Below are 27,269 nucleotides of genomic sequence, written 5' to 3'. Positions count from 1 at the left end.
CTGGGATGATTTAGTTGGGGTTGGTCCTACTTTGAGCAGGGGCTTGGACTAGATGGCCTCCTGAGGTCTCTTCCAACCCTGATATTCTGTGATTCTACCTCTCCCCATCGGATAGGGAGCCTGCACACCAAATTCAGTTTTGGTGAATCGGAGAGATTTTTACAGGTCTAAAAGCCAGAGTACTATTGGGAATCTAGCCCTAAGATCCATAACTGTTTAAAATCAGCTTACTTCACAAAGAAGTACGGAGGCTGGAATATTCAAAGCATCCTGGGGGCTCAGACATCAAACTCCCAGCAAAATTCTATGGGAATTGGGCACCTAGCTTCCTCTCTCTTGAAAATCCCAGACTGCGGGATGGGGTGAGTTACCCATGGTCACGGAGGATGTCCACAGCAGGGCAGAAATGAAATCCATCTCCCTGCAGCGTTTGGCAGTGAACATGAGTGGGAAAAATCTATTTTTTTTACTTATTTATTTATTTCATTTGTCATCAGAAAATTTCAAGCCAAATTAATTTTTTTCTTTCATTTTGAATCAAAATTTTCTTCTGTCTAAAGAAATGTCAAGGTAAAAAAAAGAGGTTTTGCTGGAATCAAAAGATTTGATGGGAAAATGTCATTTTTGATGAAAATCTGTGATGTTGCATGAGAAAACTTTCAAACTAAAATGAAACTTTTGCTTTCATTTGGATGTGTGCGGTGGTGTTGTAGCCCTGTCAGTCCCAGGTTATGGGCAAGACAAGGTGGGTGAGGTTATATCTTTAATTGGATCAACTTTTGTTGGTGAAAGAGAGAAACTTTGCTGAGCTAAAAAGCTAGTCTCTTTTACCAATGGAAGCTGGTCCAGTAACAGATATTACAGCACCCACCTTGTCTCACTCAGTTCATTTGGATACATTTCTTAAACTTCATACCCAGGAATTCACAGTTGTTACCAGCTTTGTGAAATCTAATTACAGAGCATCCCACCAGTTTGAGGAATCTGCCCTGTTTTGGACAGTCTGCCCTGATGTGCACACTTACAGTCATGAGCCACCCTAGATAGTGTGACACCTTCATCTAAGTAAAAAAAAGCCCAAACCAACCATCAGTGTAAATCAGACATGGCTCCATGAGGGTAAATGGGCCAGAACTGGTGGAAATGGACATGTCTTACTACATGGCTTCCATTACAAGGAATTGGTTTTAATTTTCTTACAGGACATTTCAATCTCTAATGTCACAGGTTAAACTAGACTTGTTTTTGGTTACCTTTTCTGCTAATCCTGATTAAAAATACAATTATAAAGAGAGGATGCAAAGATGTTTCTGTTTTCGTTGTTATTTTTTAAACTGTCTTTTTTATTCATAATAGATAAATAACTTTAAAAAAAATCCCTCCGCACATTTTCCAGATCTCCAATTTAAAGAAAAATAAAAGAGTAAATAACTTTTCTAAATATATTTAGATTATTTTTTCTTCACATTTACCCCTTTTTTCTCCCTAAGAAAAAAAGACAGAAAGACATTTAGATGAAAAGGAAACACTTATGGAAATTTTACTCGATGAGAAATACACAGTTCTTTAAAAAAATTTCAAAATAAAAATATTTTTGTAAATTTCAAGTGAGCTGTAGCTCACGAAAGCTTATGCTCTAATAAATTGGTTAGTCTCTAAGGTGCCACAAGTCCTCCTTTTCTTTTTGCGAATACAGACTAACACGGCTGCTACTCTGAAACCAAAGACTATTGTGATTCTTTTTCTTTCCCAACGAGTTCTGTATTTTCAAAATTTAAGTACTAATGAGGCTGTTCGCCACTGAAAAATATTAGGGAAAACTGGACACTTCTTCCTGAACAGTTCTACACTCCCTGTATATCAGAATTAGATTTTCAGTTCACAAAATGAGTGATAACTATCTATAGACCTGTAAGATCTCCTGAACTAACACAGCCCTGAGAAAATAGCTGTAAGCTAGGTCTGACAGTAATAACTTTAAAAAAACTCACTGTCAATGCATTTCAGACCAATTACACCTGTCTATAATGAATGAAGTCAACTGAAATATAAAAATAATAAAGGAATGGTATTCAACAGAGGTGACACAGAGTGAAGGGGCGGGATGGGGGCTGCACGGTGATCAGCAAGGGCGGATGTGAAGGGTACAGAGGATCACTGAAGGCCGAATGTGAAAGGGACATGGTTGTAGAGGGGAGTCTGTGGGGAGAGGTTTAAGGGTAAGAGGATGTCAGTGTTTAAGATGGACAGAGTGCTGTAAGGATGCCTCACTCTCTTTCCCTGAACTAATGACTCTCCAGAATCATCATGAATGACTGTGAATTACCACTATGCATTGCAATATATACCCTCTGGCCTGGGCGACAGTGAGTATTGCTCTATTGCGTGATCAGTCAGGTGGTCACCTGAGATGTGGGAGACCCAGACTCAAGGTGCTGCTCTATTAGCTGTTTAATTATTTATATAAAAGTTGAACAGCTTCTAGAGGAAAGACTGAGAAGAACTCAACCCAGATGATCCCAAAGCCCAGTGTCAGGGGTGTTTTTCCGTAATGGGGGAAAACATACAGACTAAGAACATAAATAAATAAGAAAGTGTTATTTACTCCTTCTCATAACACAAGATCTAGGGGGTCACCCAATGAAATTAATAGGCAGCAGGTTTAAAACAAACAAAAGGTGGTACTGTGGTACTGATTGCCTGAGGATGTTATGAAGGTCAAGACTGTAACAGGGTTCAGAAAAGAACTAGATAAGTTCATGATGGCGCATAGGTCCATCAATGGCTATTAGCAGGGAGGATGTCACTAGCCTCTCTTTGCCAGAAGCTGGGAATGGGAGACAGAGAATGGATCACTTGGTGATTACCTGTTCTGGTCATTCCCTCTGGGGCACCTGGAATTAACCACTGTTGGAAGACAGGATACTGGGCTAGATGGCCCTTTGGTCTGATCCAGTATGACCGTTCTTATGTTCTTAGTCCAACATTCAGTTACTTTATCATCATCAGGTGGGGACTGGGGAGAGGGATGAATCGAGGTTTCTTTGGTGAATGCCGTGACCACTGGGTGAAGCTTACCCCTACCATGATGGTGTTCGCCTTCTCGGGTTTGGGGAATCTTTTATAGATTCATAGATTCATAGATATTAAGGTCAAAAGGGACCATTATGATCATCTAGTCAGACCTTCTGCACAACACAGGCCACAGAATCTCACCCACCCACTCTTGCAAAAAACCTCTCACCTATGTCTGAGCTATTGAAGTCCTCAAATTGTGGTTTAAAGACTTCAAGGAGCAGAGAATCCTCCAGCAAGTGACCCATGCCCCATGCTACAGAGGAAGGCGATAAACCTCCAGGGCCTCTTCCAATCTGCCCTGGAGGAAAATTCCTTCCCGACCTCAAATATGGCGATCAGCTAAACCCTGAGCATGGGCAAGATTCACCAGCCAGATACCCAGGAAAGAATTTTCTGTAGTAACTCAGATCCCACCCAATCTAACATCCCATCACAGGCCATTAGGCCTATTTGCTATGAATATTTAAAAATCAATTAATTGCCAAAATCATATTATCCCATCATACCATCTCCTCCATAAACTTATCAAGTTTAATCTTAAAGGCAGATAGGTCTTTTGCCCCCACTGCTTCCCTTGGAAGGCTATTCCAAAACTTCACTCCTCTGATGGTTAGAAACCTTCGACTAATTTCAAGTCTAAACTTCCCGATGGCCAGTTTATATCCATTTGTTCTTGTGTCCACATTGGTACTGAGCTTAAATAATTCCTCTCCCTCTCCGGTATTTATCCCTCTGATATATTTATAGAGATCCAAACTCTGGCGCACCGAGCGGGACTCCGCCACCTGCACACGGAGCTGGGGGTTGTGTAGCAGGGGCTCCGCGAGGAGAACCACTCCCATGGTGGCTGCTACGGACCTGGTCGTTGAAAACAGTTTCGAGGTCCGGAGGAGGTCCTGGTAGAAGACTGGCAGCCCGGAGAGGTCTCGCAGAAAACCTCTCGGACAGAGATAAAAGAGCTGCCGGTCGTATCGGAGCCCTTTGGAAGTGGCGCAGGAAGGCGTGCGCCAATATGCTCCACGTCGAACTACCTGCACTATAAGGAGCCTCTGCAGGGCCTGGAGGCAGAAGACACAGACCTGAGTGTGCAGACACTTCAGGCCCTGCCCTCCTTCCTTCAGGGGTAGATGAAGAACTCCAACAGGGGCCCAGTGCATTCCTGACCAAAAGAACTCTAGAATCGATGTCCAGAGGTTGGTCAGAAAACCCGGGGCCGGAACCAGGGTGTTGAGCTGGTACCAGAGCGTGGACAGGACTAGTTGGTTAAGCACCAGTGCTCTCCCTCGCAGGGAGAGACATCGGAGTAGCCTCGTCCATTTTCGGAGCCGCTCTATCACCCCGCCTTCTAAATTTTGCGTGGCAGAAAGGTAAATGCCTAGGTAGAGCAGTGGACCTGCACTCCACCGTATGGTCTGAAGCACGGGTGGGAGGGAGCTCACCTGCCGCCAGTCCCCCACCGCCAAGCCAGAGCTCTTGACCCAGTTGTCTCAGGCAGAGGAGGCTGCCGAATAGATGGCCTGGCAAGCCTGCACCCGCGCCAAGTCGCCCGGGTCCTGGACCACGAGGAGTACGTCATCGGCGTACGCCGACAGGACCAGCCGCAGCTCTGGCTCCCATAGCACCAACCCTGTCAACTTCCTTCGGAAGAGACAGAGGAAGGGCTCAATTGCCAGAGCGTACAGCTGGCCTGAGAGGGGGCACCCTTGCCGTACTTCTCGCCCGAAGCTGACCGGTTCGGTCAGGGTCCAGTTGAGCCTAACCAGACACTCCGCGGAAGCATACAGCACTTGGAGAAAACTCACAAACTGAGGTCCGAATCCAAACGCCTGCAGAGTGCCCAGGAGGTACCCATGGTCTACTCTATCGAACGCCTTCTCCTGATCGAGAGACAGGAGGGCGAACGACAGACCGTCTCTACACCCGAGTTTCAAAAGGTCTCGGACTAGAAAGAGGTTGTCAAAAATGCTGCGGCCCGGGACAGTGTAGGTCTGGTTTGGGTGGATCACGTCCGCCATCACGGACCCTAGCCACAGCGAGATTGTTTTTGCTACAATTTTGCAGTCCGTGCTAAGGAACGAGACGGGATGCCAGTTTCGTAAATTGCAGAGGTCCCCCTTCTTCGGCAACAAGGTGAGCACCGCTCGCCTGCACGAAAGAGGGAGGACCCCGCCCTGCAAAGACTAGGCCCAGACAGTGGCTAGGTCTGGGCCAAGGATGTCCCAGAACGCGTGGTAGAACTCCACGGTCAGCCCGTCCATGCCCGGAGATTTATTGGTGGGCATGCGACGGAGGGCTTCCGAGAACTCGGCCAGGGTGAGAGGCAGCTCTAGCCGGTCTCGGTCGCCCACGCTGACTGTGGGGAATTCCTCCCAGAGCACCCTGCAAGCGCCAGGATCGGTCGGATCCGGGGAGAAAAGACTTGTATAGAAGTCACGGGCCCTCCCACACATCTCCTCCGGATCCGTGAGGGGGGTGCCGTCTTCCGCAAGAAGGCAGGTGACGTGTTTCTTGGCCCCCCTTGCTTTCTCCAGGGCATAGAAGAAGCGGGAGCCGCGGTCCATCTCCCGAAGGAGGCGGATGCGGGACCGAACGAAGGCACCTCGGGCCCGATGGTCCTTGAGGGCCCGGAGCTCCTTCCGCTTCTCCCGGCGTGCTCCGCAGAGGAACGGGTCCTCGGGGCTGGCGGCCAGGCGCCTCTCCATCCCTAAGACCTCCCGTTCCAACTGCTCGATCGCTGCATTTCGCCGTCGGCTGGTGCCCCGGGTGTAGTCACGGCAGAAGAGCCGGGCGCGCACCTTCCCCAGGTCCCACCATCCCCGCGCCGAGGGAAAGGCACGCCACTGCCCTCGCCAGGCCAGCCAAAACTCCCGGAAGGACATCACAAAGCCCTCATCCTCCAACAGGCTGTTGTTAAAGTGCCAATAGGCCGGCCCTGGCCTCTCTGCACGGAGGGAGGCTGTTATGGTGGCTAGATGATGGTTGGAAAATGGGGCCGGCCGAATGTTGGAGGAGTGGGCCTGTGAAAGATGGAAACGGGATAAATAAATGCGGTCCAACCGAGAGTGGTGTGACCGATGGGCCTCCACCCGGACAAAGGTGAACGTGGAAGTGTCATCTGGGTGGTGGTCACACCAGATGTCTACTAGGGAGTGATGTTCGACTATTTCTCGGAGAATGTTCGCAGTGGCCGGGCTCAGCTCGGCCCCGAGCGGTCCCGTTCCTCGAGGGTGGTTTTAAAATCCTCTCCCAGGACTAGGCACTCGTGAGAATCTAGGGTGCTGAGGAAGTCGGACACTCGCTGATAGATTTGTGGCCGTTTCGGGCTCGTAGTCGGGGCATAGATATTAACAAAGTTAACCACGAGCCCCTCTATACGGACTTGGAGATGCAGCAGGTGGCCCGGCACGGCCTCAGTGACCCCTAGCACCTCGGGCCGTAGGTTGGGGGAGAACAGGGTCGCCACTCCAGCTTGTTGAAGCGTGAAGTGGCTAAAGTCGACCCTGTCCCCCCACTCCAGCTGCCAGCTGTCCTCGGCGGTCGGATCCGTATGGGTCTCCTGCAGGAAAACTACAGAGTACCCCCCTTCCCGAAGGTAAGAGAGCACCTGGGACCTGCGGAGAGCCATCCTACAGCCCCTGGTGTTCAAAGTTGTGATAATGAGAGGTGTCATGCGGAGGGCTGGGGGTGTGGGGGTTCCTTATTGGTGGGGGTGTTCGTGGCCCTCGGCGGGTCACGCAGCAATCCGTGACCCATCCCGTAAGGGAGCAGATCATTATGGAAGCCGCGGGACCGCCCGCAGGCCGCAGCATCGTGCTTTCCTTGCCCTTTACCCTCCTTTATAAGGGCCCTTGTGGCCTGGAGGATTTGATCAAAGTCCCCCCATAGCTGGAGAGCCAGCTGTACCCTATTGTGGGCGCCACGGATGTTTACTAAAAACTTCCGCAATGCATTTCACAGCTCATGGGGGGGTGGGGTTACGATTTTCAGGTTGTTCCCTGGTGGGAGATTCTACCCTCCAATGCCATTCTATCTTCCCCTCCCGACACCGGCGGATGGATCTGACTCATGGGCATAGCGGAAGGCTCAGTATCAGTGCCTCCCTTCCTGGTCTTCCGGGGGGCCTCCGCATCGGATGGGTGCAGCGGAGCTCGAGCCTTCCGCTTGCCTCACTTCCCCTGGACTAGGGTCCAGCCCTCCATAGCGTCATCTGGGGGTTGGTTAGCAGGGGTCGTGTCGGGGGGCAGAGGTGATGGTTCAGGGGTTCGGGGGGGTAACGATGAGGCAGCATGGGGGGCGGGGGGTTCTCCTTGGGGCGGGCCTATACCCGGTAATATCTTTGCTGCACCCTCCTCCATAGGCTCTGCTGGATTGGTAATAGCAAGGGTGGAACTCCCTTGCTCGCCCGGGCATTGTAGGGAAGGTGTCTCTTGGGCCCGGACGGGAGCAGCGATGGGTCGAGTAGGAGGAGGGTTGGTTTCAGGTGCCGGGCAGCCGGGGGCATCGGCAGCGATGGGGCCGATGTCCTGCCGGGTCTTGGGGGTTTCGGGTGCTCCTCCCCCCCAGGCCAAAGGGCAGTCTCTGCGGACATGCCCCGCTGAGCAGCAGAGGTAGCACTGGGCCTCTCCGGTGGAGTAAAAGACCCGATAGCGAGCTCCCTGGTAGGGGACTAGGAAAGACCCCTCGAGCACCTCTCTGTCACGCGCCCCTGCCGGCGGTAGAAGCTGCACTTGCCGGCGGAATGAGAGGACGTGACGGAGGGTGGGATCCTTGCAGCCCAACGGGAGAGGGCTGATGACAGAGACAAGTTTCCTCAAAGTGGAGAGAGCGGGTAACAGGGCAACATTGGGTAAGAAGGGAGGAACGGAGGTGAGGACGAGGCGAATGGCCAGGTCTTCTAGCGGCTCTAGGGGGACAAATATCCACCCCACCGCCAGGCCCCTCTCCACTACCTCCTGGGCGGCAGCCTCCAAAGCTAAGAAAAAAAAGACCTTCCCATACATCTTGGAGGCCGCCACAATAGCCGTGGGTCCGACCACCTTCGCCAACGCCTGCACATATGTCTCCACGTGGGGCGAGGCGGGTACCAGGAGGCAACGGACACCGTGCCTCCTGGTCAAGGAGGGGAAAGGGCCTCGGCCGCTGGTGATGGTAGCGGAGGCTGGCGGGGGGCGAGATGACGAGGCGGCAGGCAGGGGGGAGCCCATCACCGCTCGGACATACGTCCTGGGGGCCGGGGGAGGGACAATCGTAGATCTGGTGGAGGGAAATGCAGGGAGGGGCGCCACGGTTGATGACGAGGCCGCAGCGGTGGGGGCAGCCCCTGCCATGGAGGGCTTAGTGGTTCTAGCGGGGCCCTTTCCTTTTTTCCCACCCTGGCCCTTCCAGCCAGCTGCGGGGGGTTTCCTAGAATCTGGGGGGGTGTTGGGCGCAGCAGCAGCAGTGATCACCCTGGTGCCTCCTGCCGCCGGTGCCCCAGCGGGGGGGGGGGGGGGCGGCAAGTATCTTAACAATAGTGGTGGGGGGGGACCTTGGGGTCAGGCGGGGGGGAGGTGGGGGAGGGACAACTGATTTTGTTGGAGGGGCCTCACCCCTCTCATTCCCCGCCATTGTGAGCAGGGAGAGACGGGGAGAAGGAGGAGGAGGGAGGGGGAAGCAGAGTAACTGCTCCTCCCTGCTGGGCTTCAGGCCGGGGTGGGGGGGGAGGAATGCCGAAGGTGTTGGACTGGGAGGGGGCGGGAAACAAATCAGGGTCCGGTAATAGGGGCAAGCTGTGGGATAAGCAATCCAGGGTGGGGGGGTGCAGACCCACACACGTTTGTCCAAAGAGTCTCGGTTGGTCGGCTGTTATGTCCGGTCCAAAAGGCAAAGTTCAAAGCGAACAGCTGGATCCGAAAGGAGATGGCAGGTTGCCAGCAGGGACGGACGGCGGGGGGGCCGTGACAGTTGTAGTAATGGTGGGGGGGTGGGCACCAATGGATCGGGGGGGGGCTCCGCGCCACACCCCCTGTGCCGCCACAAATGCAAGTAAACCACAGTCAAACTCCCCCCCACGAGAGTATAATTCAGAAAATTACTCAGTCTTATGGCCCCCTTCACGATGATTTGTAGCTTCCCTGGGTTATTTCTCCTGTCTGCTGAAATCTTCTTCTCCAGCTGTGTTGGCTGTGTTCCAAGGCTTCCGGCCGGCCGAGAAAAATTACAAAAATAAGCTGACAGCAAAACGGCTGGGTCTGGGGGCTTCCACTCCCCTCTCCGGATAACAGGTCGGCAATCTTTCCCCCCCTCCTCCGGGGATTTCGGCTAAGGTAAATAGCTGTGCCCAGGAACAGGTGTGAGGGGGGGTGCTGGCGGCAATTTGGCAGCTGACCAGCACTCAACAGCAACAGAGAAACGGCAGAAAAACGAAACAAAACAAAAAAGCATCTGGCCCAGTCGGGGGTGTGGGGGGGGGGGGAAGCTAAGGCAGGGTCCAAAAGAAAGAAAAATCCAGGCCAGGGGGCTTTAGGAAAGAATAGAAAGCAGATAGCTGAGGAGCAAGCAAAAAGGACGTTCCGTTTCCCAACAGGGAAGGTTTTTTTGAAACAGAAGGAAAGTTTATTGGTAATGTTTACAGAATTACCAAAGGAAACAAAACAACAAAACAACGAAATCAGAAGGTATAACACAGCAGCTTTCAGGAGGGAGAAGTGTTCAGGCTAGCCCGGGCCCAGAGCGGGGGGGCTTCCTCGACACTCGTGGTCTTCCACCCTCCTGAGTTACCTGGTGGCCTAGAGCGGGGGGGCTTCCTCGACACTCGTGGTCTTCCACCCCCTCGAGTTACCTAGTGCCGTGCCCAGTGTCACCGATCCTCCCTCTCCTGAGAGTGTCTGGTAAGATGGGCACGGCTGCGGGGTGGGCGGTTTAGGGGTGGGGGGCTAGACACCCATGTATTATAGGACCCCTCCTAGATGACAGGAATGATGGTATCCACAGCGGCAACGGCTGGGGCTGGCGTTTCTCGCTCTTCCCCTCAATCAAAGGGTCAGACGGAGGGAACCGGACGGGGTCACCGAGCAGAGAACCCCAGACAGCGCCCACCGCTCCTCGAAGGCATCAAGGGAGTCAGTGGATGCCGCCCAGAGGAACTCCGCCTGGATATGTGAATGTACTGAAGATTGGAAAACGGCCCCACAATCGCAGGACGTTTCATGGGCCAACCTCCTCTCTCTGGTTTTATAAATGGCTGTTTTAGCCAAAGCTAGGAGGAGGTTGACCAGAAGATCCCGCGACTTTGTGGGGCCACAGATGGGAAGTGTATAGATAAAAAGGTGGGGGGAAAAATGAAGCCAGAAGCGTAATAGAATATTTGCGAGGAGCCGGAAAAGGGGCTGCAATCTGGCACACTCTAAATACACGTGCCCCAGGGTTTCCCTCACATTACAGAAAGGACAAGTGTCCGGAATGGGGGTAAACCGTGTCAGAAACACGCCCGTGCTCACAGCTCCGTGAAGGAGCTGCCAACTGATGTCCCCGATGGGCCTTGGGACCAAGGTGGAATACAGGCTGGCCCACCGAGGTTGCTCACCCTCCAAAGGTGGCAGGAGGTCCCGCCACTTTGTATCGGGGCGGGACACCAGGGTGTGGGTGTGAAGGGTGTGAAGCGTAAGTGTATATAAGTATTTCCGTGGTGCAATTTGAAAGCTAACCGGCTGCAGTTCGTGCAGCCGGCTTGCAGTGAAAGGGTGAGGGGTTTGTTGGGATCTACGGGGTGGGGGCCCGATGGAAAGGTCCAGTGGGCCTGGGGTAAGGGATGGGCGGGGTGCGCCCTCGCACAAGGCTCGGCTAACATAAGCCTGAGCAGCGGGGGTCAAGGCGGCCTTCACCTCCTGAAGTATGCGCCGGGGGGTACGGAGGCTGGAGAGCCCCATGCGCCGAGCGAGCGTCAGGGGATCCAGCCAGTCTCTCCGGTCGTAGTCCAGGAGGTCTCCGACCCTCGTGACTTCTGCCAGGACCAACCTCTGGCGCACCGAGCGGGACTCCGCCACCTGCACACGGAGCTGGGGGTTGTGTAGCAGGGGCTCCGTGAGGAGGTCTGCTCCCACGGTGGCCGCCACGGACCTGGTTGTTAGAAACAGTTTCCAGGTCCGGAGGAGGTCCTGGTAGAAGACCGGCAGCCCGGAGAGGTCTCACGGAAAACCCCTCGGAGAAAGATAAAAGAGCTGCCGGTCATATCGAAGCCCTTGGAAGCGGTGCAGGAAGGCGTGTGCCAGTATGCTCCACGCCGAACTACGTGCACTATAAAAGAGCCTCTGCAGGGCCTGGAGGCGGAAAACGCGGACCTGAGTGTACAGACACTTCAGGCCCTGCCCTCCTTCCTTCAGGGGTAGATGAAGAACTCCAACAGGGGCCCAGTGCATTCCTGACCAGAAGAACTCCAGAATCAATCTCCGGAGCTGGGTCAGGAAACCCGGGGCCGGGGCCAGGGTGTTGAGCCGGTACCAGAGCGTGGACAGGACTAGTTGGTTAAGCACTAATGCTCTCCCTCGGAGGGAGAGACATCGGAGTAGCCTCGTCCATCTCCGGATCCGCTCTATCACCCCGCCCTCTAAATTTTGCCAGTTCTCCGGCGGGGAAGGATGCGTGGCAGAAAGGTAAACGCCGAGATAGAGCAGTGGACCCACACTCCACCGTATGGTCTGAAGTGCGGGTGGGAGGGAGCCCACCTGCTGCCAGTCCCCCACCGCCAAGCCAGAGCTCTTGACCCAGTTGACTCGGGCGGAGGAGGCTGCCGAATAGATGGCTTGGCATGCCTCCACTCACGCCAAGTCGCCCGGGTCCTGGACCATGAGGAGTACGTCATCGGCGTAGGCCGACAGGACCAGCCGCAGCTCCGGCTCCCGCAGCACCAACCCTGTCATCCTCCTGCGGAGGAGACAGAGGAAAGGCTTGATCGCCAGAGCGTACAACTGGCCCGAGAGGGGGCACCCCTGCCGCACTCCTTGCCCGAAGCTGACCGGTTCAGTCAGGGTCCAGTTGAGCCTAACCAAACACTCCACGGAGGCATACAGCACCCGGAGAAAACTCACAAACTGAGGTTCGAATCCAAACGCCTGCAGAGTGCTCAGGAGGTACCCATGGTCTACTCTATCGAACGCCTTCTCCTCATCAAGAGACAGGAGGACGAACAACAGACCATCTCTCCGCCTGAGTTCCAAAAGGTCTCGGACTAGAAAGAGGTTGTCAAAAATGCTGCGACCCGGGACAGTACAGGTCTGGTCTGGGTGGATCACGTCCGCCATCACGGACCCTAGCCGCAGCGAGATTGCTTTCGCTACGATTTTGTAATCCGTGCTAAGGAGTGAGACGGGACGCCAGTTTCGTAGGTCGCGGAGGTCCCCCCTCTTCGGCAGCAAAGCGAGCACCGCTCGCCTGCACGACAGAGGGAGGATCCCTCTCTGCAAGGACTCAGCCCAGACGGTGACTAGGTCTGGGCCGAGAATGTCCCAGAACGCGCAGTAAAACTCCACGGTCAGCCCGTCCATGCCCGGAGATTTATTGGTGGGCATGCGACGGAGGGCTTCCGAGAACTCGGCCAGGGTGAGAGGCAGCTCTAGTCGGTCTCGGTCGCCCACGCTGACCATGGGGAGTTCCTCCCAGAGCACCCTGCAAGCGCCAGGATCGGTCGGGTCCGGGGAGAAAAGGCTTGTGTAGAAGTCACGGGCCCTCCCACACATCTCCTCCGGATCCGTGAGGGGGGTGCCGTCTTCCGCAAAAAGGCAGGTGACGTGTTTCTTGGCCCCCCTCGTTTTCTCCAGGGCATAGAAGAAGCAGGAGCCGCGGTCCATCTCCCGAAGGAGGCGGATGCGGGACCGAACGAAGGCACCTCGGGCCCGATGGTCCTCAAGGGCCCGGAGCTCCTCCCGCTTCTGCCGGCACGCTCCGCAGAGGGACGGTTCCTTGGGATCGGCGGCCAGGCGCCTCTCCATCCCTAAGACCTCCCGTTCCAACTGCTCTATCACCGCAGTTCTCCGTCGGCTGGTGCCCCGGGTGTAGTCACGGCAGAAGAGCTTGGCGCGCACCTTCCCGAGATCCCACCATCGCCGCACTGAGGGAAAGGCACGCCACTGCTCTCGCCAGGCCAGCCAAAACTCCCGGAAGGGCATCACAAAGCTCTCGTCCTCCAACAGGCTGTTATTAAAGTGCCAATAGGCCGGCCCCGGTCTCTCTGCATGGAGGGAGACCCTTACAGTGACTAAATGATGATCGGAGAATGGGGCCGGCCGAATGGCGGAGGAGTGGGCCTGTGAAAGATGGAAACGGGATAAGTAAATACGGTCCAACCGAGAGTGGTGTGACCGATGGGCCTCCACCCGGACAAAGGTGAACGTGGAGGTGTCATTTGGGTGATAGTCACGCCAGACGTCCACTAGGGAGTGATGGTCGACTATCCCTTGGAGAATATTCGCAGCGGCCGGACTCGGTTCGGCCCCTGAGCGGTCCCGTTCCTCGAGGGTGGTGTTAAAGTCCCCTCCCAGGACCAGGCACTCGTGCGAATCCAGGGTGCCGAGAAAGTCGGACACCTGCTGATAAAATTGTGGCCGCCTGGAGCTCATTTGCGGGGCATAGATGTTAACAAGATGAACCACGAGCCCCTCCATACGGACTCGAAGGTGCAGCAGGTGGCCCGGCACGGCCTCATTGACCCCTAGCACCTCAGGTCGTAGGTTGGGGGAGAACAGGGTCGCCACTCCAGCTTGCCAGGTCGCAAAGTGTCTAAAGTATACCCCGTCCCCCCACTCCAGCCGCCACCTGTCCACCTTACCTGAGCACTGATGCATACCGTGGAAACTGCAGCAGACTTTATATACACACAGAGAATATGAAACAATACCTCCTCCAACCCCAGTCCTGCTGGTAATAGCTTATCTAAAGTGATCATCAGGTGGGCCATTTCCAGCACAAACCTGCTCCCTTACATACAGTGCAACTTCCCCACCTTTTCTGGCCTCCCTGAACAGTTTCTGGCCTCCCTGAACAGTTTATACCCATCCATGACAGTACTCCAGTCATGTGAGTTATCCCACCAAGTCTCTGTTATTCCAATCACATCATAATTTCCTGACTTTGCCAGGACCTCCAGTTCTCCCTGCTTGTTTCCCAGGCTTTGTGCATTTGTATATAGGCACTTGAGATAACCCGCTGATCCTCCAACTTTCTCAGTATGAGGCAGGAGCCCTCCCCTCTCACACGCTCCTGCTCGTGCTTCCTCCCGGTATCCCATTTCCACACTTACCTCAGGGCTTTGGTCTCCTTCCCCCGTTGAACCTAGTTTAAAGCCCTCCTCACTAGGTTAGCCAGCCTTCTCGCGAAGATGCTCTTCCCTCTCTTTGTTAGGTGGAGCCCGTCTCTGCTTAGCACTCCTCCTTCTTGGAACACCATCCCATGGTCGAAGAATCCAAAGCCTTCTCTCCGACACCACCTGTGTAGCCATTCGTTGACTTCCACGATTTGACGATCCCTACCCCGGCCTTTTCCTTCCACGGGGAGGATGGACGAGAACACCACTTGCGCCTCCAACTCCTTTATCCTTCTTCCCAGGGCCACGTAGTCCGCAGTGATCCGCTCAAGGTCATTCTTGGCAGTATCATTGGTGCCCACGTGGAGAAGCAGGAAGGGGTAGCGATCCGAGGGGTTGATGAGTCTCGGCAGACTCTCCGTCACATCGCGAATCTTAGCCCCTGGCAAGCAGCAGACTTCTCTGTTTGCCCCATCAGGTCGGCAGATAGATGACTCAGTCCTAAGTGCAGGACTCTGCACTTGTCCTTGTTGAACGTCATCATTTTTCTTTTGGCCCAATCCTCTAATTTGTCTAGGGCCCTCTGTATCCTATCCCTACCCTCCAGCATATCTACCTCTCCTCCCAGGTTAGTCTCATCTGCAAACTTGCTGAGGGTGCAATCCACACCATCCTCCAGATCATTTATGAAGATATTGAACAAAACTGGCCCCAGGACCGACCCTTGGGGCACTCCACTTGATACCAGCTGCCAACTAGACATGGAGCCATTGATCACTACCCGTTGAGCCCGACAATCTAGCCAACTTTCTATCCACCTTATAGTCCTTTCCCCATCATGTTATTCTCCCAGGGGATCTTGCCCACCAGTTCCTTGAGGGAGTCAAACTCTGCTTTTCTGAAGTCCAGGGTCCGTATTCTGCTGCTCTCCTTTCTTCCCTGTGTCAGGATCCTGAACTTGACGATCTCATGGTCACTGCCTCCCAGGTTCCCATCCACTTTTGCTTCCCCTACTAATTCTTCCTGGTTTGTGAGCAGCAGGTCAAGAAGAGCTCTGCCCCTAGTTGGTTCCTCCAGCACTTGCACCAGTAAATTGTCCCCTACCCTTTCCAAAAACTTCCTAGATTGTCTGTGCACCGCTGTATTGCTCTCCCAGCAGATATCAGGGTGATTGAAGTCTCCCATGAGAATCAGGGCCTGTGATCTAGTAACTTCAGTTACATTTTTCTTTTTTTCCTTATTTTTAAGTCTAGTCCAAACATTTCTATCAAAACTGGTTTTTGACAAAAAATTGGGTTTTCAACTAACATAAAAAATTGTGGTAAGTGTCTGCTGTCTGTGGAAAATTTTTGACTTTTCATTGAGGAAATAAAATTTCCTCTCTCCCTCACACCCTCAAAAGAATTGAACATTTCCACAGGGAAACAATTCCATCCAGCTTTGCTCTTTTAAAATTTTTTGTCTAAAATTTTCTCTCTTCCACTTTCTTTCCTCTTCTCTACTCTTCCGTTTTTCTTCTTTTCTTTTCTCCTGTTCATCTAACACATTGTTCCCTATTCCCACCATCTTCCCTCTGCCCCAACACAGAAAGCTCCTATGTAACCAAGCAGAACCAAACCACAGTGACTGAATTCATCTTCATGGGCTTCCTCTACCCCCATCATCTGGAAATGCCTCATTGCTGTTGGCTTTCTGGCCTCTTACCTGCTGATCTTATCTGGCAATATCATGATCATCGCCATCATCCTCTTAAAGTGTCACCTCTACAGCCCCATAAACTTCTTCCTCTGAAAACTGTCGCTTGGAGATCCTTATTACATCTTCCGTCCTACCCAAGATGATAGCCAGCTTCCTGAGGGGTAACAGGGCCATCTCCTACCTGGCTTGCATTGCTCAATGCTACTTCTACTTGTTTCTGGGCTGAAGCAAGTTTGCCTTGCTGGCCGCCATGTCCTATGACTGCTACGTGGCCATCTGTGACCCACTGTGCTACACCACATTCATGAATTCTCAGCTCTGCCTCCAGCTTGGTTTGGGGGTAATGGGCATCAGGGTTCCTGTCCCCCATCATCCCCACCATCCAGGTCATCACCCTGCCCTTCTGAAGTGCCAACCGCATTGACCACTTCTTTTGCGATGACATGGCCTTGGTCAAGCTGTCCTGTGCGGATATGAGCTTTGTGGAGCTGGTGAGTTTCATGGCTTCCTCTGCCATTCTGTTGGGATCCTTGATCCTTATGGTGGTGTCCTACACCTACATTGTTGCCACCGTCCTCAGGATAACATCCCCCAGAGGACGCAACCAGGCCTTCTCCACCTGCTCCTTCCACTTCATCATCATCACCCTGGGCTACGGCAGATGCATCTTCATGTATGTCCAGCCTCCGGGAAGCGATGCCTTGCTCAACAATCTGGTGGCCCTGCTCAACACAGTGGTGACGCCTCTCATGAACCCTTTCATCTTCAGCCTGAGGAACAGCCTCCCATAAGCCCCTTCATCTTCAGCATGAGCAGATTAAAGATGCCCTGAGGGCCATCTTGAAGAGAAGCGTGAACTTCTAAAGGAATCATCTTCACTTCTGAATGGGTTTTGTGAGTGGAAAAGAAGGGGAAATTAAACAAGAGTAATAGGATGATAGAAACCATTCTTTCCCTCCAAGAAAACCAATTATCTATCTATCTATCTATCTATCTATCTATCTATCTATCTATCTATCTATCTATCTATCTATCATAGAATCATAGAATATCAGGGTTGGAAGGGACCTCAGGAGGTCATCTAGTCCACCCCCCTGCTCAAAGCAGGACCAATCCCCAACTAAATCATCCCAGCCAGGGTTTTGTCAAGCCAGACCTTAATTGTCAAGCCTGACTATCTATCTATCTATCTATCTATCTATCTATCTATCTATCTATCTATCTCTTGCAATATGCAGTGTTGTGTTAATGGGCCATTTCGCCTTCAACAATATCTTAGAATATGTGCTAACTACTTATTCTAAACTATCTGTTTGATCTTGTATTTAGCTGTGACACTCTGAGTACCTTTCTCAGACCCAAGGAAGAACTCTATGTAGCTCAAAGGCTTGGCCATGTCTATATTATATTACCAAATTAAGTTGACCTAACTTATGTCGGCATACTTTTGCCACAGTAATTACATCACTAGTGCGTGTTTAAACTTTGCTTCTTGTATAGTCGGTGCGCGTCCTCAGCAGGAGTGCTTGTATTGATTGTACTGCTATGTGCAGCATTGTGGAATAGCTCCTGAAAGGCAGTAATAGTCGACATAAGCAAGGCAGTGTCTACACTGATGGTGCATCAACCTAACTACATCGACTTTGACTCTACACTGCTCATGGAGGTGGAGTTGTTAATTCAATGTAGTGGGTCAGTTAAGTCAGCTGGGAGTGAAATTTAAGAGTAGACGCTTCCATAGTTAGGTCAACAAAAGCTACCTTGTGTTGACCTAATGCTATAATGTAAACCACACCCTTATCTGTCTCGCCCATAGAAGTAGGTCCAATAAAGGATATTGCCTCACCCACTTTGTCTCTCTAATATCTCTTGCAAGGTCTTTTGTTAATAATACTTAGTCCATAGATAGCAATTTACATATAACCATCTAAAAACACTTTACAAACATTGATAAGTAACATTCCCGTCACTTGACAGATGGGGGAAACTGAGGCAGAAGGTTGTGAAGTGACTTCCCAGAAGCCTCAAGAATATAACCCTTTGCTTTTGATTGCCAGTCCTGTGAGATAGTCACTAAGTTAGCTGAACTCCCATCCTGGTCAAGCAATAAAACAAGTGGAATTATAATACTTTTTTTCCGCTTTAGGCGAAATAGGCTATTCTCTATAGGATAGGGACCTGTGAACTCCCCCTTCTGACCAACACAAATCCCCATCCATGCAGAGACTGGAACATTGGAGGCTCAAGGTCACATATGCTCATCTCTGCCAAGGAGAGCCCAGCCAGGACACAGAATCTGGCCCACAGATTTCAGTGCTCATCTGTAGAGTAATAACTCACCTGGTTAGATTGAGTGTGTCGGGATCGATTCCCAGCCCAGGGGAAGGAACCGCTAGTTCAAATGGTTTACCGCTACCCCTAGGGCCCCTGGGCTGGGACTCAGAGTAGAGGGTGGACTCAGAGTAGAGGGTCCCTCCCTCTCCACTCCCCTCCTCTAGGACACTAGTGGGGCAGTTAATACCCCAGTTCAGGGTCAAGAAACGGTGCCCTGAACCCCCGCAAGAAGAAAAAGCGTGAGACCCATCATAGTAGTTCCGGCAATTTGCCACACATGGTGTCAGGGGTGGGATCTACGTGCTGAGGACTTTAACCAGGGTTAGCCAAAACCCTCCCATCCCTAAGATGGATGACATGGTCAAGGCCCTAATACAAGCCATTAGCAGGAGGCTACCCGGGTCCAAGCAACCGCCCAACAGGGGGCAACTCGGATGCAGCAGGAGACTAATCATCTGTTGATGAGTCAGGCTGCCCAGGACCAAGGCCTGCTCCAAGAGTTGGTGAACCAGATGAAGGCCCTTATGGAGCTGAACCACAACTGCGATGGGACCCGGACCATAAGGGCCAGCCACTGTCTACAGAAAATGACACGGGAGGATGATGTGGAGGCATACCTCTTGTCTTTTGAAAGAGCAGCCCTGAGGGATGCCTGGCCCCGAGATCAGTGGTCTGATATCCTCGCCCCATTTCTGTGTGGGGAGGCCCAGAAGGTCTACTATGATATGGCCGCGGAGACTGCAGCAGATTACCCCCAGCTGAAGGCAGAGATCCTGGCCAGATCCGGAGTAACGACGGTGTTGCGAGCCCAGAGGTTCCATGAGTGGCAGTATACAGAGGACAAGACACCCCGATCGCAATTGTTTGACCTGATCCACCTGACCTGGAAATGGCTGTGCCCTGAGGACCTCAGCTCTGAGAAGATGATGGAGCTCCTGGTACTGGACCAGTATATGAGGGGGCTACCACCAGACCTCACCTATGATGAGTTGGTCTCCCTCGTGGAAAGACAGCTGGCAGCCCGCGAACTGTTCCAAACCACAGGGGGTGAGACACAGTAAACCAGGAAGCCAGTCCCAAACTCAAGGACCCGGACTGTCAAGAACTCCAGAACCGTAACTGGAAGGAAAGACATTGAGGAATGGCCCGAGGCCAAGAAGAGACCTGGGGGTTTGGGAAGAGAGGGCTGGGTGGGCCGGCCAAATAGCCCCAGGCAGAGGGTGGCAACTGGAATAAGGGGGCAGTGTTACGAGTGTGGAGAATTGGGGCATATAACAGCCCAATGCCCCAACAGGGAAGAGCCTATGCAATGTAATCTGGGAGATCACGGGGAGCAATGTGGCCTAATCGGCCTGGTAGGGGTCGCAATGACCTCGCATGGGTATACAAGATCAGTAAAAATGAATAGTATTGAGATCATAGCATTAGTAGATTCTGGGAGTGCTGTCACGCTAGTCTCGGGGAAGTTGGTGGGGCAAGACCAACTAACCTGGGCCAAAAACACAGGGGTAACGTGCGTTCATGGCACTGTAAATTTCTACCCCACAATCCCAGTACGGATTGAGATCCAGGGGAATACTACCAGGGTGACTGCAGGGGTAGTCCCCAGGCTCCCCTACCCTGTCTTAATTGGTAGGGACTTCCCCGGGTTTGAGAGCTTACTCCCACCATTAGAGCCAGGGGAGGGTAGCAACCCCGCGGGCTGAGAGGGAGGCACCTACAGATAGCCTCACGCCAACGTTTGACAAATTTGCCCCAGAGTTATTCTCATCCCCCGGAAAACCCTGAAAGTCTAGGCGGGAAAGGAGGGCAGATAAAAGATTAGGGACCAGGATTCTAGCAGAGAACCAGAAAACCTCCCTTGTTGATAGGTGAACCCGTTCAGGAGGCCAGGAGATAATTCAGGCCAGTGAGGACTCGGAGGTGGTTCCCAGCCCAAGTAGGGCAACCCAGGGGGCAGAGTAGAAACAGATCTCTTGGAATTAGGTCAGATCGGTACCACACATGAGAATTTCGGGCAGGACCAAACCAATGACCCGCTATATGCAAATGTAAGGGAGGAGTTAGTGGAAGTAAATGGTGTACCCGTGGAAGGAAAGACCAAAGGTCCAAGGCCATATTATGTGCTCAAACGCGATCTGTTGTACATGATAGCACAAATACGAGGGGAAGAAGTGGAGTAACTCTTAGTCCCACGGAAACACACAAGGGCAGTACTAGAGTTAGCTCACAGTCATCTATCTGGGGGACATCTAGGAGTAGACAAGACACTGAACAGAGTTCTAAGAAGATTTTATTGGCCAGGAATACGTGCAGAGGTCCAGCGCTATTGTGCCTCTTGCCCTGAATGCCAATTGCATAGCCCCCGACCTCACTTGCGGGCCCCATTAGTACCTTTGCCTATTATTGAAGTCCCTTTTGAGAGGATAGCCATGGACATAGTGGGCCCACAGGAAAGATCAGCATGGGGCCACCGAAATGTACTAGTCATCTTTGACTATGCCACGTGATATCCAGAAGCCATTCCTTTAAGAAACCCCACATCCAAGATAATAGCAAAAGAACTACTCCAGGTTTTTGCCAGAGTGGGCATCCCTAAGGAGATCCTGACAGACCAAGGACCCCTGTTCATGTCAAAATTAATGAAAGACTTATGTACCCTGCTCAGCATCCAGGCCATACAGACCTCAGTCTACCATCCACAAACAAATGGACTGGTCGAGTGGTTTAACCGTACCTTTAAAGGTATGATCTGGAAGGTGGTAGCACAGGACGGAAAAGACTGGGATACCCTTCTACCGTATCTAATGTTTGCTATACGGGAAGTCCCCCAGACGTTTACTGGTTTCTCTCCCTTTGAACTACTATACGGACGCCACCCATGCGGAATATTAGATATTGCCAAGGAAGATTGGGAAGAACAACTTGATCCAGGAAAGAATGTCATTGAGCACGTGACACAGATGAGAGAGCGAATAATTCGAGTAACCCCTATAGTATGAGAACATTTGGAAAAAGCACAAGAGGCCCAGCGGAAATATTACAACCATTGGGCGAAAGTACGGAGATTTCAGCCGGGGGAACGGGTGATGGTGCTAATGCCGACAGCAGAAAGCAAACTCCTGGCCAGCTGGCATGGATCACATGAGATAGTGGAAGCCATTGGGGAGGTGGACTATAAGGTCAGACAGCCAGACCGCCGAAGGCCAGAGCAAATCTACCACATCAACTTACTGAAGTCCTGGCGTGACCGAGAGACGTGCCTGGTCATTCGGGGAGCTCCACCCCAGACAGACGACCAACAGGGGCAGGTGAAGATATCTCCTGAGTTAACTCCAGAACAACGAACAGAAGTCATTGATATGATCCAACTAAACCAGGATGTGTTCTGTACACAGCCGGGCCGTACGACACTGGTCCAACATCATATTATCACCAGTCCTGGAGTAAGGGTGACGATAAGACCATACCGAATACCGGAAGCTAAAAGGGAAGAAATTAGGATAGAAGTGAAGAAGATGCTGGAACTCGGGGTTATTGAAGAATCCCACAGCCAGTGGTCCAGCCCTATCATCCTAGTCCCCAAGTCTGACGGCACCTGTTAAGGGGCTTATTCCTTCACCCACTTACTTCCCTGGTCCTTCTCGCATGAACAGAGAGCAACAATACCCGAAGTCCAAAGGTGCAAACAATTCGATGTTTATTGGGGTGAACTTCCAGCAAGCATGATTCCAGTTTCCTTCCTTAGTGTCCCCCTTCCCAGCTCTGACACCACAGAGCCTTACCTGTGTCCCTGTTCCCATTCCTGCCCTTAGCTAAACATGATTCCAATTTCTCCACCCCCATTCCTTGTTCCCATTCTCCCACCCCCCACATACACACTTCCTGATTGATTGCAGACTATATAGTAAAACTTGAGTTCTGCTTAGCTATACCTTAACCAATAATTTTACTGAAATTTAACTAACCAAGGCTAACATATTGTAACATGATTATTTAACCAATTATATCCCACCACCTCAATTAGTTTACACCCAGCAAAATTAATTATACAGCAGACAGGAACAATCACAGAACCAGACACAGATTATACAGACAAAGAATAGCAAAGTGGGAACTATAATGACAAAACAATACTGAAGTGAGGATTTCACATCCCAGCTATTGATAAGTGAGTTCTTGCCAGACAGGATGTTATCAAACTAAGTTTCCTTTTACATCTTCTAGGCACTTTCCTTTCTCTGGAGGCGATGGGCATTATCAGGACAGGATTGTATTCCTAACAGGCCAGTAGCACCTGATTTCAGTGTGACGGGTTTGGAACGTGAGGATGTGACCATTCGCTTCGCAGCGTATGGCTGCCTCTGCTGCTTAGCCAGAGGCCTTAGCCTAAGAACAGGGCCTCAGACTGTCACAGTAAGAGAAGGACCTTACACAGGCAGACAGTGATTTTGATTCTTTCTTTTATACCTCTAGAACTAGTTAAGTGATAAGAATACACCTAAATTCTTAGAGTATATGCCTTTACAGACAGGCCTGAATATCTATATCCTAACAGCATCCTGAGATTTTGCAACGACTTCCAGAAGTTGAATGAAGTATCCCAATTCGATGCCTATCCGATACCACGCATTGACGAGCTAGTTGATCAGTTAGGCAAGGCCTGATTCCTAACCACTCTGGACCTGACCAAAGGATATTGGCAAATTTCCCTGGACAAGAATGCCAAGGAAAAGACTGCCTTCTCTACACCCGATGGCCTGTTCCAATACGTTGTCCTCCCTTTTGGACTCCATGGGGCCCCTGCAACATTCCAACGACTTATGGACAAATTGATGCTACTCCATGCCAAGTATACCACCGCCTATCTAGACGACATAGTTATCCATAGCCCTGACTGGGAAACGCACCTAAGAAAAGTAGAAGTGGTGCTAGACACCCTGCGGAAGTGAGGCCAATCCTCTCAAGTGCGTGATAGAACTAGCTGAGGCCAGATACCTCAGGTATGTAGTAGGGAGACGTTTGGTGAAACCCCAATGGAACAAAGTGGAGGCAATACAAGGTTGGCCTCGACCAGTCCGCAAAAAGCAGGTCAGAGCGTTTCTAGGGAAAGTAGGATACTATATGAGCTTCATCCCTCATTTCGCCACAAGACTCGGGGCCCCGAGATAGTAAAGTGGACTGATGTGGCAGAATGAGCATTTGCAGATTTAAGGACCGCCCTTTGCTGCCATCCAGTACTCATAGCCCCAGACTTCGAGAAGGAATTCATCCTACAAACAGATGCCTCGGAGGTAGGGCTAAGAGCCGTCCTTTCGCAGATGGTAGGTGAGGAGGAACACCCGATCTTGTACCTCAGCTGGAAACTCCTCCCCAGGGAACAAAAGTACACCATCATTGAAAAGGAATGTCTGGCAGTAAAATGGGCTATGGAGACTCTCCGCTACTACCTACTGAGGCGGCAGTTTACCCTCGTGACAGGCCACGCCCCACCCCAGTGGATGCACAGAAACAAGGAGAAGAACACAAGAATGACTAGGTGGTTCCTATCCCTGCAGCCCTTCCATTTCCAGGTACAGCACAGGGCCGGAAGCCAACACGGCAATGCTGATGACCTAAGACGACAGCACTGCCTCTCGTCCCAAGTAGCCCAACCCCATGGTGTTGAGCGGTGGGGCGGGGATATGTGATACAGCATGGCCAGAGGGCAGCAGGAGAGTGTTAGAAGGGAGCCTTATTCCCTGTAGAGGGAAGAAAGTTTGCTATCGATTAATTAAAGCACCTGAAGCCAATTAAAGCACGTGAAGCCAATTAGAGCACCTGAAGTCAGTCACCTGATAACCCCCCCACTGCTTCAATCAAGAGGAGGAGTTGAAGCAGAGTGGATTGGTGTTGGAGCAGAGAGCAGTTTGGAGGGAAACAGAGGAGAGGTTGGCGAAGTGCTGTGGTGGGCTAAGAAGACAAAGACCCTAGGTAAAGGGACATGTGGTTTGTGCAGTGGGAGGGCAGGAAGCCCCACAAGCTGAAGGGAAGGAGAGGGGAGTAGCCCAGGGGAAGGAACTGCTAGTTCAAGTGTTTTACCGCTACCCCTAGGGCCCTGGCCTGGGACCCGGAGTACGGGGCAGGCCCGGGTCCCCCCCTCTCCACTCCCCTCCTCTAGGACACTAGTGAGGCAGTTAATACCCCAGTTCAGGGGCAAGAAATGGCGCCCTGAACCCCCCCCACCCCCGCCCAGAAGAAGAGAAAGCTTGAGACCCATCATAGTAGTGCTGGCAATTTGCCACACAGATATTTTTTTTTAAAGGAAGTTTAAGATTGGGATTCTATTTGGAGTGTTCTCATTGTAGTGTTACACAAAAGGCCATCTTCCAGAACAGTCCATGGGCCCAGCCCTGTTCCCACAAAAATGAAAAGCAAAACTCCTGTTGACTTCAACAAGAGCAACCTCAGAGTCTGTTACTTCTATACAAAGAAAATTCCATTTCTCTTCTCTACTGCGTGTCCTGTCTGGCAGCTCTTGGTCATATTAGCAGTCACACTGGAGTGTGTGCATGGGTGTGAATGACTTTAGTGTGTAGGAATTTGGTGTGACTGGTTACTGTGTGTGTCACACTTCCCAGGGGTTTCCAGGATTGCGAGGCACCTGGCTACCACTTGCCTTGAGTGTGAAGAAGGCTTGCCTGTACTTGCTGGGGTCAACTGTGTGACCCCAGCAGCCTCTAGCAACTCAGGGCCTCCGCAGACATTGCTCTCCCTTCACGGGCTAGTGATAGGCATTTGCCAACCCATGAGCCCTCCTATCCTCCAACCCCTTTTCCAGTGCACACTCCCCAAATTCACAGCTCCGTGAGTCCCAAAGGGACAGTGCCCACTTACCTCAGATTCATGCTCTGCTCAACACACCGCACCTGGATATATTTACAGTAAAAGCACGAAGAAGTTTATTTAACAAAGAACAGAGACTGAAGAAGAAGCAAGTTTGCAGGTTATTTTGTGTATTTGAAAGCTTTGTTTAATTTTTACAGATGTGGTTTTGTCTAATAAATATGTGTGTGTGTGTGAGAGAGAGAGTTTTGTGCATAATACTTTTGTCTGTGTCCTTAGAAGATAGATGGACCGGTATGTTACACATTTGTGTGTGTATGACTTTGTATGGGTGAGATATTTGTGTGTCCATGTTTGTATAGGTAGGCTAGATTTGGGCATGTGGGTTGGAAGAGTGAGTGTGTGTGTGTGTGTTGGGGGTGGGGGGAGGAATAGGGTGCATTGGCAAATGAACGTATCTGTGTTACATAAAAGACCCAGAAATATATTTAAAATGAGAAATATTAATTAATGAATAGTTCAGTTAGTGCCATGAGTAGCGAACACAAACAGGCTTGGAAGAATTCAGACTGAGGCTGTGTCTACAAGACAAGGACATTTGTGTAGCTATGCTAGTGTAAACCCACGGCAAAGATGCAGTTGACACCAGTGTAAGGGGTTTTTCCGTCAGTGTAGGAACACCACTAGCTACGTTGGCAGAAACAGTCTTGCATCAGCGTAGCTGCCTGAGTTAGGTCTGCATAGCATGTCAGTCACGGGTGTGTTTTTTTCATGCCCCCAACTAATGTAGCTATGACATCCTAACTTCTAAGTTTAGACCAGGCCTTTGGGGAGTGGGGTGTGTGTTGGACATAGATGGAGACGGGTGCTGGATTTGTAGGGTGTATCTGCTTGGGTATATGGCAGAGCTGTTTAGGTGTCTGGGTGAGTGAGGTTTGTTCCTGTGCTTGGCACTGCCATGAATGGTGGGCATACAAGTGATTTCAATGGGAGTTAGGTGGCTAATCAGTGAAGGCAGCTGGAAAATCCCACTAGACACCTGTATGTATCTTTGGGCACCAAAATGTCTGGAAGTTGAAGGTAGACAAATTCCTACATTTTTAATGGGGATAGTAATTAAACATTGGGACAGTTTACCAAGTGTTCTGGTGGATTCTCCATCATGGATAATTTTTAAATGAAGACTGGAATCATTTGGGGGCAGTGCTCTGGCTTGGGTTGTACAGAAGATCAGACTAGATGATCACATTGGTCCCTTCTGGCCTTGGTATCTATGAATCCATATGTCTGAAAATCTCGCCTGACGTGATTTGCATAAGGTCATCCAGGAAAGCAACTGGACACGTGTGGGGACAGAATCCCAGCCTCTTGCCTTGCAGCTTTTCTCAATGGACCATCCACCTGCATCTGCCCCAGTATAATTAAAAGCTGCACAAGTAGGCTAGAATCCCCCTTCTTTCTTGTGGCACTGAGAAGTGGGGCTGGGGAACCCACATCACAGCTTAAACCCTTGTTCGCGTCGCCACATATTACACGAGGGTCTCAGGTCTGGTGGGCACAGTGAACCCAGGACCTCTGGGTTCTGAACCCCTCTGGGCTGAGCTAAAATCCCAAAGGCTGTTAGCTCAGGCTATGGCAGACTCATCCATCTCTGAGGTAAAGTAGGAGCTGGGGAAAATGCACACATCGTATTGTAATTAGGTAGAGCAACAGCAGATACATCCCTCAGTTCTCAGATTCCCAGTGCATTCCCTGGATGTGTCCTACACTCATTATAAATGTCCCAGTTTGGGACAGACAGGCTTCAGGCATGCGGAGAAGCTCAAGTGCTGCTTTGCAACTCCAAACCCCATTCCTGAGTGAAGAGATAGCAGAGACATTGACAATCGTACTGGTGACAATGAGCTGGTATTTAATTGGAGGGCATTAATTTGACACAAGAAGAAGTATCTAGAGTGCATGCAGGGTAAATCTAAGGTACCAGATTCTCACAGAGCATTAGAAATTTTAGCTCTTCATTAATTTATTGATCTACTAAAGAGCACATGCAATTAGATTT

The 27,269-nt window shown here is 51.3% G+C and overlaps 1 pseudogene across 1 annotated transcript; it reads left to right on the top strand.

The window, feature by feature from the left end:
- The first annotated feature begins 357 nt into the window (after positions 1–357).
- Positions 358–16,842, top strand: LOC311529448 (olfactory receptor 6C76-like; annotated as a pseudogene). The gene is made up of 2 exons: positions 358–362; positions 16,280–16,842. The product of its transcript is annotated as an olfactory receptor 6C76-like (transcript).
- Positions 16,843–27,269: the final 10,427 nt, after the last annotated feature.

The sequence above is a fragment of the Lepidochelys olivacea genome (assembly GCF_965140295.1).
Source record: "Lepidochelys olivacea isolate rLepOli2 genome assembly, chromosome: 13".
Lineage (NCBI taxonomy): Eukaryota > Metazoa > Chordata > Testudines > Cheloniidae > Lepidochelys > Lepidochelys olivacea.
Note: the sequence above shows the minus strand (reverse complement) of the source record. Positions and strands in the feature narration are given on the sequence as shown.